Source organism: Pinus tabuliformis, chromosome 8, assembly GCF_031772625.1.
Source record: "Pinus tabuliformis cultivar Carrire ecotype Pingquan chromosome 8, CPIR1, whole genome shotgun sequence".
Lineage (NCBI taxonomy): Eukaryota > Viridiplantae > Streptophyta > Pinopsida > Pinales > Pinaceae > Pinus > Pinus tabuliformis.
Genome location: NC_142294.1, coordinates 778,749,291 through 778,763,303, shown reverse-complemented (window position 1 = coordinate 778,763,303; position 14,013 = coordinate 778,749,291). Strand labels below are relative to the sequence as shown.

The window sequence follows — 14,013 nt, the reverse complement described above, 5'->3', positions numbered from 1 at the left end:
CTCCAGATTCTTTTGTACAGTTATGGACATCTTTTTCAGGTTATTCAATAAAAAGTAAGGTAAATTGATGGTTTGATTTTCTAGAAAATTCATTAGCAACCGGGTGTGGTACATATACATGGACCCAAACCATCCTTCACATGTAATAAACTTCTAGATTATCAATAATAGACTAGTCCACTTTTCCTCTAAAGCAGAGACAGGGATACCACGTTTGAAAATGGTTATATCCATACCTGGATTGCGTAGGATAATCCTCCAGGCCCTCTCATCAAAGCTTTTGTTTTTGAACCACCATTCCCCCTCCTGTGGGAGTTCTGTTGCTGCTGCGATAGATGCCTCTGTGACTGAAAATTTAAGATCTCCAACCTCAACTTCCACGCCATTAAAATACCTCGCAAATGTCTTCGTAACTTCTTTATTGTAACCTCTGAATTTCTGGATGAACTGTAGCCACCGTGCCTTCCTTAGTATGCTTTTCAATTGTGGATACACCTCCATGAATTTAGGCCCTTCTGGTTTTGCTCTTAGTAGAAAACCCATTCCTTCCTCCTGCCTTAAAATACATCTGTGGGTGATGGACTGTGAGTAATGGATTGATGGAGGTGAAACGACTGTGTTAGCGGGGAATGAAGAAGGTTTGTGGAAAAAAGAAACAGTAGTTGTAAACGAAAGAGCAGAGAACAGGTAATGAAAATGAGTTCATGGGGATGTAAACAAGCCAGAAATAACAAATGAGATAGTATGGAAATAGATTGAGCCTGGCTTTTGAACTAGAAGACTGCGAAATAGGCGTGATCACATTATCAAAATGACTGCGGATTTGTGCGGCTGGAAAGAGTCATGATCAAATAGATTACGTCCTCATAATTACTCAGTTCAGCAGGTGGAATGCCAACATACAAATAAACACGAGTTAAATTCGGAGGCGGATCATGAGACCATTAAAAATTAATGCAAGGTTCGTGGAGGAATCATGTAAAGGTCATGGAGCGGTTATGGAAGCTATCAATGCTAATCATTACACATAATGGAGTCGTGGTTTCATAACTATATAGAATGTGCTTTAAAATGCTATTTGAAATTAATTTTTCTTACCTTAGAATCTTACCACTTCCACTCACTGACCTTTGATTAGCTGCTTCCTGTTGGTGCTTTAGGTGCTTTATATCTTCAACATATTTTCCTTTTTCATACCTGCATTTGGTTCCCATTATTATTTGGCTAACATCTGACTGTCAGTGCTGAATAACAGAGTGTTAGCTGCGGAATCAGTTTTTAGTTGTGGAAACTAACACAATGAGCACATGAATGAATGGAGATGGATAGAAATGAATGATGGCTGAGAGAATGATATATGAAAACTCGTCATAAAAGGAATTTTATTGGCAGACTGAGATGATGAAATGAAATGGAGTGAAATGGAGTGAAATGAAGTGAAATGAAGTGAAACTATGAATAAAATGAGGAAAGATTTTTTTTTGGGAAATATAGGGCGTCAGAAGTTTCTGATTTTCGCCCTGTATTTTCTATATAAGATTGCCAATCATTGATTGGTTTTCAGGCTTATACAAAATTATTTTATTTTATTTTTATTTTTTTTTTTTTTTTTTTTTTTATAAAATAGAAAGAACAAAAACTAGGCTGGTGGAGAAGAAGGATTCTTCTTCACCAGCCTTATTGCAGAATTATCTTGAAATATTTTGACAAATTCCTCCTATAAGAGTGGCTTATGATAGATCTTTAATCTGTGGCCATTCACAATATGAGGAGTTTTATGTTCATCAATGGTTTTGATTCTTACCGCTCCATTGCTAAAGACTTTGTCAATCTCATATGGCCCAAGCCAATGAGTCTGAAATTTACCATTGAAATCTTTAAACTTGGAATCAAATAGCAATGCCCAATCTCCTTCTTGAAACTTTTTCTCCTTGATGTATTTTTCATGCCACTTAGCTCTTTGATATTGAACTAGATTAGTTCTTAGGATTGCTTCTTGTCTGATATCATCTAGCTCATTCAACTGCTCCATTCTATGCTTTTGGGCTTCTGATAGATCCATTCCCAATTGAACTGCCATCTTGAAGGTTCTAACTTGGAACTCAATGGGGAGTAGAACTTCTTTCCCATAAACAAGTTCATAGGGAGAATGTCCTGTTGTATTCCTCCATGTAGTTCTATAGGCCCATAAGGCTTCAGGAAGCTTTTCTGCCCAATCTCTTCTGTGTAGATGAACAGTCTTGGTAATGATGCCTTCAAGAACTTTGTTTGTAGACTCCACTTGACCATTTGCTTGCGGATGGTAAGGAGTAGATTTTCTGTGCTTGACCTTGTACTCTTCCATCAACTTCTCCACCAGTTTGGATGTGAATTGACCTCCCTAATCTGTCACAATTTCTCTTGGAACACCAAAGCGAGTAAAAATATCCTCATAAAGAAAACTAACAACTGAATGCTCAGTAGCAGAAAATAATTCTTTGGCTTCTACCCATTTAGTAACATAATCAGTACATACCAATATACACTTTCTTTGTTTAGACGGTGGGTTAATAGGTCCAATGAAATCTAAAGCCCATTTTTCAAAGGGTTCGATGAGTACCTGTGGTTGTAATGGCATCTCATTTGAGAGGGTAGGTTTCCCTACTCTTTGGCAGCTGTCACATCTTCTGACATATTTTTTTGCATCTTTGAAGAGGGATGGCCAATAATATCCTAAAGAGAGGATTTTATAGGCTATCCTTTTGTCAGGAAAGTGTCCGCCGCATGGTTCATCATGACACGCTTTGAGAATATCAGGCATCTCATCTTCTCTAACACATCTTTTGATCACAAGATCTGGCCCTGTTTTAAACAATTCGTTAGAAATCCATGAATATTTTGAACTCTCCTGAATAATCTTTCTTCTTTCACCAGGAAATAAATGTGGAGGTAGTTTCCCTGTAACCAAATAGTTAGCTATATCTACATACCAAGGAGTCTTAGTAGTTACTGTAAATAAATATTCATCAGGAAACCTATCCTCTACAGGAGAGTCTTCTTTAGTATTCTGAATTGTAGACAAGAAATCAGCTACTGTGTTTTGTTTCCCTGGTCTATCTAACACAGTAATATTGAATTTCTGTAAAAGTAAGAGCCACCTTGTAACTCTGACATTAGTAATGGGTATGTTCATTAGATATCTAATTGCATAATGATCAGTATGAATAAAAGTTTCATAGCCTGTTATATAATGTCTAAACTTATTGATTGCATGAACAACAACTAAGAACTCTTTTTCAATCACAGTATAGTTCAACTCAGTAGGAGTTGAATTTTTACTGGTATAGTAAATGGCATAAGGAACTAGATCTTTCTGTCCCAATACAGCCCCTAGAGCTGTATCTGAAGCATCTGTAGAAATATGGAAAGGAAGTTTCCAATTTGGTCCTCTCAAGATAGGCGCTTCAGATATTCTTGTTTTCAAAGTTTCAAATGTTGATTGGCAATCAGGACCCCATTTGAATTCACAGTCTTTTGTAAGCAGTTTGAAGAGTGGAGATGCTATTTTGGTGAAGTTTTCTATAAATCTTCTATAATATCCAGTAAATCCCAAAAAACTTCAAACATATTTTTGACAATTTGGAATAGGTAACTTGGAGATGACTTCAACTTTTGATATTCCAACTTTAATCCCATCCCCTGAAATATGATGTCCTAAAACAATACCTTCAGTAAACATCATAAAGCATTTTTCATGGCTTAGTGAAAGGTTTGCTTCTTTACATCTTATAAGGACTTTTTCCAAATTTTCTAATGCCTCTTCAAATGAATCACCATAAACTGTAAAATCATCCATATAAACCTCTACACAGTCATGGATTAGATCAGAAAAAATTCCTAGTATTGCTCTTTGGAATGTTGCGGGTGCATTACATAATCCAAAAGGAAGCACTCGATAAGAAAAAGTTCCCCATGGACAGGTAAATGTGGTCTTATCCTGATCTTCAGGTGCTACCTGAATCTGATTATAACCACTAAAACCATCCAGAAATGAAAAGTACTTTTTGCCTGCTAATGTATCTAATACTTGATCGATAAAGGGCAAAGGAAAGTGATCCTTCAAAGTTGCTTTATTTAATTCCCTGAAATCAATGCATACTCTCCATTTACCATTCCTTTTAGGTACTATAACCAAAGGAGAAACCCATCGTCTATCTGAAATTGGGTAAATGAAATTTACATTGAGTAGTTTTTGGAGCTCTTCTTTCACTATCTCCCTAAGATTTGGATTCATCCTTCTCTGAGGTTGTCTGATTGGTCTATTGTTTTCCTCGATATAGATATGATGGATGCAAGTCTTAGGATCAATACCTTTCATATTAGTATACTCCCATGCAAATGCAGTAGAATGTTTTTTCAAGATTTTGGTTAGATCTTCCTGTTGTGTCTTTTCCAAATTTTTGTTGATATTCAGTGTTTTTCCTGGAAAAATTTCAATGGTAGAGCTACCAAACTCTTCCATAGAGTAAAGAGACATTTGTCTTGATGATAAATATTCAATATCAGAATCTAACTGAAACTGTGTGTGGTCATATTCTGAAGATGTTTCAAAATTTTCTAATGTGTTCAAAATTTGACTATCTTCACTAATTTCAGAGACAGTAAAGACAGGTTGTATAATATCTTCATCGTCGACCCATTCATTGTCTCCTACTTCTATAATTGCGTTTGCTAGAGGATACAGATTGAATTTCTTTGTCAAACTACCATAAGAAATGTACATATCTCCAGATCTACAACTAATGAAAGCATCAGCTGTGGCTAGCCAAGGTCTTCCTAAGATGAGTGGATGTCCTCCTAAATTACTCTTGGTAGTCAAAATCATGAAATCTACTGGATATTCCCAAGAATCTAAGGAGACTGAAATATCTTCTAGTACACCATCTGGTTTGATTATTGATCTGTCTGCAAGTTGCAGTAAGGTGGGTGTAAAAAGAAGATTAGGAAGTTTAAGCTATTTCATAGTCTGTCTACTCATAATGTTGATAGCAGCCCTTAAGTCAATCAAAGTGTTTGGAATTTCTATCCCATTTATATGTGTCTTGACAATTGGACTACTTGGATCTACATACTTCTGCATGGTATTTTTTCCCATCATGATATCTGCAATTTTTCCTACCAGGTGGATTCTTCTTGTATCTCTTGGTTTCCTTCCTGGTCTTTTAAGACTCAACTCCTTTATTGTTTTTGCTAGAATAGGAATCTCTCTAATGGCTTGTAGCAAGGGAATCTTGATACAGACATTCTTTAATTCATCTGGAAAATCATAGTCAGGCAACAAGATTTGTTTTTCCACCTCTTTGTCAATTTGTAATCTTTCAGGGAAAGGAGGCATGGATGAAGATGCAGGTTGCTCAACTATAGGAGTTTTGGGGGTTGACTCTTTTTCTTTTTCTTTTTGAATGATTGGGTTTTGAAGAGATTCTTCCTTAGAACCTTTATTGACTTTAAGAGAATCCTCCTCAGAGGTACCTTGCTCTTGAACATCTATAGAAGGTTTTTCTAAAACTCTACCAGATCTGAGTTGAACATCATTAAGAGGAACAATCATATAGGTAGGAAATTGTTGTCCCTCTACCATGTAAGCATTCTGAGGATTTTTGTTGTTGGGATTTGGCAATGGCTGGGCTGGTAGTTGATTTGTCTTTTGTTGAAATGGAAGCAAGAGTTGAGGATTTTGATTTTTTTGAGAAGGTTGTTGTTGTGGAAATGGCAATGAAAGTTGTGGGTTTTGATTTGGAAGTTGTTGATGTTGAAAAGATGGAGGATATTGATAAAATTGAGCAAATCCCCCATAAGGATTTTGCATCCCTTGTGCCCATGATTGGTATGGCTTTTGAGGTTTGGGCCAAGGTTGTTTCCAAGAATTCCAATTTGGCGGAAGCTGAAAATTCATAGGATTGTTAAATCCTTGATTTTTTTGTCCTTGCCAAGGTATTCTTGAAACAAAACAAAGGGATTCTACTAAATTTGGATCTTCTTGAAAGACAGCTTTGAGCCCAGGAATTGAAGGACAATACTTGGTCTCATGACTTTCTGAGAAAATCACGCATGTTTCTACAACTTTTGCATCTAGGGGACATTCCCTTAGAGCATGTTTCTTTCTACATTTTGGGCAAAAGATGGCCAAGGCATCAACTTCTGCTTTCTGCTTGTTTTGAATTTTAAGGTTGTCTAGTTGTTCACTAAGGCTCCCTAGAATATCAGTTTTGAACTCATCAAGCATATTGCCAATCTCTACCCTACTTACTGAACTAGTTGCATATTTGTTTGCTCTAATCAGAGAAGGATCTCTAGGCCCTTTTCCAATTTTAGATTTTCCCCTTGAGAGATGGACACATAGTTCTGCTACATCAGAAAGTGGAAGTTGAGAAATGTCTCCCTTCCCCATCATGTTTAAGATATCTATCCATTCATCTCTAATGGCTTTCAAGGTTTCCTCGTCTAAATTACTCATTTTCACTCTCTTTAAGTTGTATTGAAATCTTTCAAGTAAATCCTCCAAGTTTTCATCTTCTTTTTGCATCATTTTGAATACCTCATCCTTAATATTGGTGGGCATACAATAATCCAGGTATCTATCCAAAAATGTTTGTTCCATATCATTCCAAGTCCTAATAGATTGAGTGACTAATCCCATGAACCATTTCAAAGCAGCTCCTTTCAATGTTGAAGGAAACAGTTTGAGTTTTTGAGAGTCTTCCATATAGTCATAGGTTTGGTACAAGACTTCAAACTCAAATAGAAATGTTTTAGGATCCTCACTTCGCAACCCATAAAAGTTTGGGAGGACAGATGGTGAAATGTTTTTCATTGTTGTATGAGTTTCCTCATCGGCTATAGGGAATCCAAATGAGTTATCTCCATCCCTATTTCCCCCATTGTTACCTCTACCTCCTCCATTATTTCCTCTTCCTCTACCTCTACCCGCTCCTCCAAATCCATCTACTAATTCCTCTGTCATGATAGTTTCCTCAGAGTCTTCTGGTTCTTCTATTAATGGTGAACAAGGAAGAGTTTCTCCCCCCTCTCCTAGATCAGATTTAGTAGATAGTGTGGGAGAATCTCCTAATTCGACTGCTGCCCCTTGAATTCTAGGAATCCTAAGGCTGGGAGTATGAGTCGAAGATGATGGAGGTGTATCTTGTCTATGCCTTGAAGTAGCTAGAGTTGTGAAAATCGAACTTTTGGCCCTAGCTATAAACCTTCCCCTAGAATCTCTTGCTCTATGCGTGTCATTTTTTTTTTTTTTTTTATTATTATTATTTTTTAAGTCGGGCTAATAATTCTCTTTCTGATCTTCCAGGTCACACTAGGTGCAAGAAGAGAGCATAATCAAGAAATTATTGAACTAATAACTCTCTTTTCAGATCCTCCAGATCACACTAGCTGCAAGAGGAGAGCCTACTTCAAGAAGTTATCAATTTTTCCCTTTTTTTTTTGTAAGAGATCGGATACCTAGTTACACTCCCCCGGAAACATCGCCAAAATGTTTAGTCAATTTAGTATGTCCTAAATTGCTACATTAATTATCAATCCAGGAGTTGTAAACTGATGAAGTGTGGTGCACTATATGTGAAAGGAAACCTCTTTCTTACTTTTTATTGTTTTCAATTTTTATCTTTTTTTGGGGGGTTTTATCTTGGTTTGTCTCCTAATGCAAATGGAAATCCTATTCCTAAGTTTTAAGAATACTTTAGAAGGCAAGTATGGGTATAGATTTTAAGGCAATTATGTCCTTTATGATGACTTCCTGAACTTAACACTTTAGAGGATCTCAACACATTCTAGTGATGAAATTGATACTTGAACAAGAATGTAAATGTGCAGCTAAACAAGAATGTAAATGTGCAGCTATTTGAATCAAACAAATGATGAACTACTGATCATGAAATCTCTATCTCTGTTGCTCATCTAAATACAGAAATAAAAGTTAAGCTATTGCACTCAAACAAATCAAAAACTGCAAACTAATAAAAGTAAAACCAATTCACTTCACTTATAGTCCGATAGCTCGCGAAGTAGCTTTCCGGGTTAAGCCATGGCTCTGGAGATAATGTCAATAACATGAGGAATTGATATCTAAATTATCTACTTGCAAATAAAAATAAAATCAAGTCTCTTCACTTATAGTCCGATAGCTTGCCAAGTAGCTTTTCTGGGTTAAGCCATGGCTCTGGAGATAATGTCAATAACATGAAGAATCAAATCGCTTCACTCAAAATCCGATAGCTCGCCAAGTAGCTTTTCCAAGTTAAGCCATGGCTCTAGAGATAATGTTAAATGACATGAAGAATTTGATATTTAAACTAACTGTCAAGAGCAAATGAATAAGACTGAAATCAAAGCATAACTGGAATTGAAAAGCTAAGAAAACAAAGTCAGCAAAGAGGCTAATCTCATGTCACTAGTTATTGCAAAAATTGTATGAAAATTCCCGGGCCTATCCTAACCTGAAACACACTGATCAATGTTAGCAAAAATATACAACGCTTGAAAAATCATGTACAGGAATGAAACATTAACACCATAACTAAAATGTGAAATATACACAAGTGAACAAACTATGAAATATATACAATGGAAATAAAACAACAGCATATGAAAACTTTACAGAAATAAAGAACGAAACCTTAGCCAGCAGGGGCCCTCTACACGGCCTTGGTTAACACGTTGTCAATCCGAGATTATGCTCACACAGTCATATAAAATAGAGTCTTATTATATTTCAAAATAGAGGAAGGATCCTCTCGTTACAACAACAAGACCAGTGTCACGGCACATTACATAAACTTAACAGTAAGATTACATTAAAAAAAACTAACTACATGCGTTTGTAAACGCGTTATTTATAAGGGAAATTACATAACTGTTTTTCCTATGGAACTTCTTTAGCAGAAGACACATAAAAAGACAGCATCCGTGAGCTTAGCATGATGGTTTCCAAGATCATTCAATCTACCAAGAGATGGCTGTTGGATTTATGTCGTGGAGGCAGTCTACAGCTGTCAACATGAACCCATGGATCTAGGAACGGTCTTGGACCCTTTACGTGTTGAAACAGAGACATGTTTGTTGTAGAACTCCTCGTTTGAACACCGTTTGACCAAGGCTTTCCTCTACGCATTTAGCTTAACCAATAGGACCTGATCGATGTCTAGATCATTCCTAAACTGCCCACGTGCTTTATTTTGCTTGATGACACCTGTAACCTAGAGATCAACAAAAACAGCTGCGGAATCTCAAGTCAGCTGCGGAAAGTGGCTGCATTTCGCAGCTGATGAGAAAAATATAAGTCAATTAGCAAACACAAAAACAAAGTTATAAAACCACTTAAATGTACTTTCAGAATCAATATGTAATGATTTTTGATAGCTTGTGAGGCACTGGTGAGGGGGAAAAGTCTAGAAAAGTGTATAGAGGAGATGTAGTTTCAGAGCTCAACAACAGTTGCTTGGTAAACCTTTTGCCTAGATTATCCCTCTTTTGTTTTTTTATATTACTTTGATTAAAATAAATTTAATTGTCCGTGAATAACATCCTCCACGCTCGCTCCTTAGTTGATCTTACGTTGACACATATGGTGACAAATCCAGAGTCCACCGATCAAGGAATTCCTTTTGATGGGAATCGTAATCCTTTTCCTCCTTTTGGAAATATTGGTGCTCCATATATGGCTACATTGTCCCTTCTGGGATTTACCATTATAATTTTAATTTAAAACTATAGAAAATGTAATTAAATAAGTTTTTATTCTATTTTACTTTTCAAAAAATATAAAATAATAAACAAAGAAGATATAATGATTTGAAGGGCTATAGCCATCAAAATCTACTAGACTTAGTGAGAGTGTATTCCACATATATATACAAATCATAACATTATAATTGAATAAAAAAATTCTAAAAAAATTGTCAATAGTTTTTTATTATTATATGGTTTCTTTTTTATTTGATAATTATATTTTATATTTTTATAATTATATTTTATAATTTTATAATTATAATAATTAAATAAACAGGTATGTTTATTTTCGGATAGGGCTTTCATAATTTTAATGTTAGATGATTGAACTATAGTTGTCAAATTAATGTTTAGTTAATATTTAATAATAATCTATGGGACCTTTTGCAATCCTATAAAGGAAAGATCGGTGGCATATAGGATTTCCTTACCTTCATCTCTAGCACTTACACATGACGTGTTCCATTATGTCTCTGTTTACATTAGTTTTTTCTCACAATTATGAAGATGTTGATGGTTATGTCATGAGGATGATTTAGCATACAAAGTTATATTGGTGACTAATATTATGAATCAAATATTATCGACGATCATTGAGTGTGGCAGGATACCACCAAAACTCACTTGCACTTTATGAGTGTGAAACCTCTTATTTTGTTTCAATTACATACTATTGTCTCAAATAAAATTTAAAGTTTGATTTAAAATTTTTCATTGAATTCTAATGGCATGATAGTGGTTGCAGGCACAGGTGGTCAAGTATTAACAATTGGTCATTGGTTGTACTTTAACTGCCGAATTAATGATAAATTGTCAAAACTTGACCCAAAATATCTATTCAGTAGATTTAAGAGATCAAAAAGAGTTATTGGAGAATTCAAATCCCCATTCTACATATATTTTGTCTTCAAATTGCTAAATTTCATTTTGTGGAATTCTATCTTATTAAAAAATATCAGCTCAGTGGAAGATTGTTTAGCAAATAAAGGTGCCACCTTCGAACAAGGATTGTTGATCTTGGATGATGAAATTTTGCCTCGTAAAGCAATACCATGAAAAGAACTATATTAACTCAGAATTCAGATATTGGAATCAGAATTAAAATCCAAATTAAGAGATGGAACATGTGTTATGCCACTATTAGATTATTCCAAAAGATTTCACTTTATCCCCTTTCATCCTGATGAATTTTTCCACATGTAAAGACTTGGATATGTATACTCAAATAGAAATCCCACATCTCTCAATATTTTTCAGTTGAAAAATGATTGTTGACTTGCTCCGTTAATAAATCAGAGCGACACATAAAGTTTAGAAACTTCATATTTTTTCTTTAGGATACAAGCTTATGTTCTTAGGCTTTTATGTATAAAATTTTAAATTGTAGTATGATCATTATGATTATGGATTTTTGTGTCAAGCGATGGCATGTGAAATTATCCGGCATTGATATCGAAACCAAGAGCTCTGATTTGGAGGAGGTTGAATTGAGCAACTATAAAAAGAGAAAACAATATCATGCCATCGCAGGATTTTCCATCTGGTTCACATATTGCTTGGGAGAATTGAAGGATTGTGATGTGATTGTTTGAATGAAAAAACATGAGAATGAGGAAATTAATTTTTACTTAGCTAAGTTTCTTGCATCCATGGAATTTATCATTAAACTAGTTTGCAAAAAAGGAGAAATGGTATTATCTGAGTTGTGAGCACAGTTTGATCTGTTTAACCATAAGTGGAATTTGTTAGAGGCTAAATTGAAAAGGTTACATGTGGTGAATGATCTATTAGATTTCAAGATGGACAATTTGCATCCTTTCTCTGAATCAGAAGCATCCGGGGAGTACAATGAAGATGCTAAATATTTTTGGGGTGCAATAGTGATCTAGGATCTTTCAAAGTGAATTGGCTTGTAAACATGTTTAAGTGTGGATAACAAAACTTATAACCAACAATTAACTTAAATCAAACGCGAAGACTTAAAAAAAAATCAATTTAAAATGAAATATAAAAGATCGAGACAAAAAGAAAATAGGAACAAAACCAATTAATAACAGAGTTCATCTACTGTGGACTATGCCTTTTAGAATATTTATTTATATGAGTGTATTAATGTATTAAGGTTTTGAATTTTTTATTATTATGTAGCACATAGATATTTGGGGTATTTATTTATATGATGCCGATGAATATTTAAAATATTTATATGTATGCATTAGTAATTGCAAACACATTGTGATTGTCTTTCTTAATATACAAATAGTTATGAGAATACAAATATTTTCATTCAGTAAAATTAATTAATGAATGTGTTTATTGTAACACAATTAAGAATGGATTCTAAATACAAATGGTTATGAAAATAAAATATTAAATTTGCATTAATTAATAAATAAATATGTTTAAAAAATTCCATATATATATATATATATATATATATATATAGAGTTTTTTAATAGTATATAACTGTGAAAATATGCAACAAATAAGATTTTAGAAAAATAACAATGTCTTCCACGAACCACGAATGGATTTTTTTTAAATATTATATAAATACAAAAAATAACGATGTCTTTCACAAATGATTATTTTTTTAAAATATTATTATATAAATGGGAAAAATAACGTTGTCTTCCATTCACTAATTTTTTTTTAAATATACTATAAATGCCAAAAATAACCATGTCTTTCACCAATGAAATATTTTTGAAAATATTCTATAAATGTTTTTTTAAATATTCTATAAATGCCAAAAATAACCATGTCTTTCAGCAACGAAATATTTTTGAAAATATTCTATAAATGCAAAAAGTTAAGTTGTCTTCCATTCATGAATTTTTTTTAAATATTATATAAATGCTAAAACTAACGTTCTTTCACCAATGATTTTTTTAAAATATTATATAAATGTGAAAAATAATGATGTCTTTCACTAATAATATTGAATTCCAAAACCAAAATTTTGATAGAATTTATTTTTTAGAACATCATAACAAATAGTTTTAAAAAATATTACATATATGTGAAAATTCACATCACAACACAACACAAACTTTTAACAAAATAATAAAATGTCTTAAAAGTAAACATGTCTTACTACTTATTTTTAATTTCAAAAAAACTTATAAATTTATTTTTTAAAGCATCATTCAATTCAATTTATATCTTTTAAAAGTGCATGAAGTTATGATTGATGATTCTCTTTTAATAGATGCGGTCCCTAACTCTTAACAATACTCCAATAGAATCTCTCACATTGTCGCCTTAAAAAATTAACGAAGTAAACCGAAATTCAAAACACTTTAAGAAAAAATTAGAATTCTGGAATAAAAAACTAAAAGCTAAAAAAGTTAAAAGCTAAAAAAACTAAAAGCTATAAAAACGCTAAAAACTTAAAAAAAAAAAAAAAAAACAACTCAAAGTTATCCGTTAGTTCAAAAAAGCTGAAAGCTATCCGATCCCACGGACCACAGAAAATCCGCTATCCATCCGCTCAGCTATATAATCTACTGCGCCTTCATTCACTGCGCCTCGTTTTGTTGCTACCTGTCACAAATTTACCGGCAGTTTGATGCATGAATGAATGTCGCGCTTCAGTGGGAGGAATTACTACTTCCATGGATGTACTCTTTCATAGTTCACCATCTTTAGAGGTATTTCTAAAATTTATGTAAAATTTATTTTTTTGGATTTTTTTGGTTAGTATTCATTGTTTTTCTGTGCAGATTTTTACTATAATTATGTAAATATCCAAATATCTGTTCTGCATAATCTTTTGGTTAGTATTTATTTATCAATTTTTTTTAGATTTTAATGTAATTTGTGCATTTATTTACTTACTATTTTTTTATTCACTCATTTATGTTTTGGCTTTTTGCATCTGGCCCTAATTTTCCTAATTCTCTTAGAAAATGATAATTGGTAAAAAAAAATTCAAATAAGCGTTTCAGATTTTGTTGTGTCTTGGTTAAAAAGGGTGAAAGTGCTTCTGCCTTTGCTTAAATGAATGTCTCATTTCAAACCGAGACAGGGTACAGGGTGGGATAATGTTTGTTTATTTCTTATGGGATGCATACAGGTTAGAGTACTTTAGAGGTATTTCTTATGGGATGCATACAGGTTCAACGTCTTTAGAGGTATTTCTAAAATTAGTATTCATTGTTTTTTTTTTTTTTTTGCAGATTTTCACTGTAATTATGTAAATATCCAAATATCTAAATATTTATAATT

At 33.5% G+C, this 14,013-nt stretch overlaps 1 long non-coding RNA gene across 1 annotated transcript in view; it reads left to right on the top strand.

Annotated features, from left to right (window-relative positions):
• The window catches only part of LOC149237905 (uncharacterized), a 91,947-nt gene extending 81,148 nt beyond the window's left edge, over positions 1 to 10,799 (top strand). The window contains exon 3 of the long non-coding RNA XR_016245328.1: positions 10,529 to 10,799. This is a non-coding gene — a long non-coding RNA (uncharacterized LOC149237905). The remainder of the gene's footprint in view (positions 1 to 10,528) is intronic.
• The last annotated feature ends 3,214 nt before the right edge of the window (positions 10,800 to 14,013 follow it).